Source organism: Austrofundulus limnaeus, unplaced genomic scaffold (genome assembly GCF_001266775.1).
Source record: "Austrofundulus limnaeus strain Quisiro unplaced genomic scaffold, Austrofundulus_limnaeus-1.0 Scaffold2044, whole genome shotgun sequence".
Taxonomy (NCBI): Eukaryota; Metazoa; Chordata; class Actinopteri; order Cyprinodontiformes; family Rivulidae; genus Austrofundulus; species Austrofundulus limnaeus.
Genome location: NW_013954446.1, coordinates 25,037 through 26,518, shown reverse-complemented (window position 1 = coordinate 26,518; position 1,482 = coordinate 25,037). Strand labels below are relative to the sequence as shown.

General features: G+C 44.4%; 1 pseudogene; it reads left to right on the top strand.

The window, feature by feature from the left end:
• Window positions 1-6: 6 nt before the first annotated feature.
• On the top strand, window positions 7-589 carry LOC106536942 (LIM/homeobox protein Lhx4 pseudogene; annotated as a pseudogene).
• The last annotated feature ends 893 nt before the right edge of the window (window positions 590-1,482 follow it).

Sequence of the window (1,482 nt, the reverse complement as noted above, 5' to 3'; positions counted from 1 at the left end):
GGGGTGTCCAGTGAACTATTTATGCTCTCCGCAGGAGCAAAGTTCCACCTCTCCGGAGACATTTTCATGTTAGACACCCCTCTTCCTCCTCCTCCTCCTCCTTTTTCTTTTCTCCTGAAGATGCTTTTCTTCCTCCGCGCGCTCCCATTGGCTCCCGGTGAGCCTGCGCCGCGGTGACGTCAGGCCCCGCCGCCCCTGCAGCGCTGAATGGACGGTGCAGCCAGCCTTGATCCACATTATACTCCAAAAAACAGCTCAGTGACGGCGCGGCACGGCGCGGCTCGGCTCGGCTCGGCACGGACCAGCACCCTGGGAATAGACAAGCCAGCCCCGGGGAAGACCCCCGGACAGAGCGGAGACAGGGCCTGCAAGCACCGGCATCGTTCTATTCTTTTTTGATTTTTTTTTATTATTATTATTTTTTCATTATCAATTTGACACACGAGGCAGGACGAGGGGGAGGAGTGCGCGCACCGTGTTGCGGGTGTATGTGCGTGCGTTTGGATCACGATGATGCAAAGTGCGGCGGTCCTACCGACAGAGAGTCCTGTGAAGAGTTTACCAGAGATTCTCGGGGTGCCACTGCAACGTAAGACATTTATTATTAAATATATATAAATAGAAGTGAACAAATCCTCTGTTTTTATGTAACGACTGAGCAGCGGGGGGTTTATCCGCAGGGGAGAGAGGGGGCTCGGATACTTCCAGGCCACATGCCTTTTAATACAAAGCTCAAAATGTCACATTTCTTAAATGAACGTGTTCGATTAATCGTTTGCAGCCATGATAATCAGCAATGATCGACCAAAGTGGCGCAAAAAATGAGTTTGCCCTGATTTGTAAAATAATAATAATAATAATAATAATAATAATAATAATAATAATAATAATAATAATAATAATAATAATAATAATAATAATAATTACGAGAACAATCTGTGATTTTGCAGCCTAACAGTGGGTGTTTGATAATCTGCCCCGGCCTAAAACTTCGCAGCAGCCTTTGATGGAGTTTCTGGGCTCAATCCGAACCTCCCAGCTGTTAATCTGTGAACAGTCAGGAGATCAGGATGCGGTTGTCATCATCCGCCATCAGACAAAACACGTTTTGACTCTGACTGACACTCATTACTGCCTCCAATTAAACACCTCACACCTGTTCTTTTTATCAGGCCTGGAACAGTTCAGAGTTGATTTGAGCCAACATTTCTTATCCCAATTAATTTATACTTCTCAGAATAAGAACTTCGCACATGTTTGTCCGTTTTTTAGTAATCCGCAAGATTTGAAGTGCAACATTTTCTGCTCTGACCTAATTATTGTTAGAAAATTGTGCAGATGGATAGAAGCTAAAAGGTGCCCCCCCCCCCACCCACCTCAAAAATAATCCACAACTAAATGGGATAAAGCTGAGATCATGAACAAAAGCAACAAATATTCAGATTATTCAAATACAGGTTTAAATTTTATTTTGTGTTTATG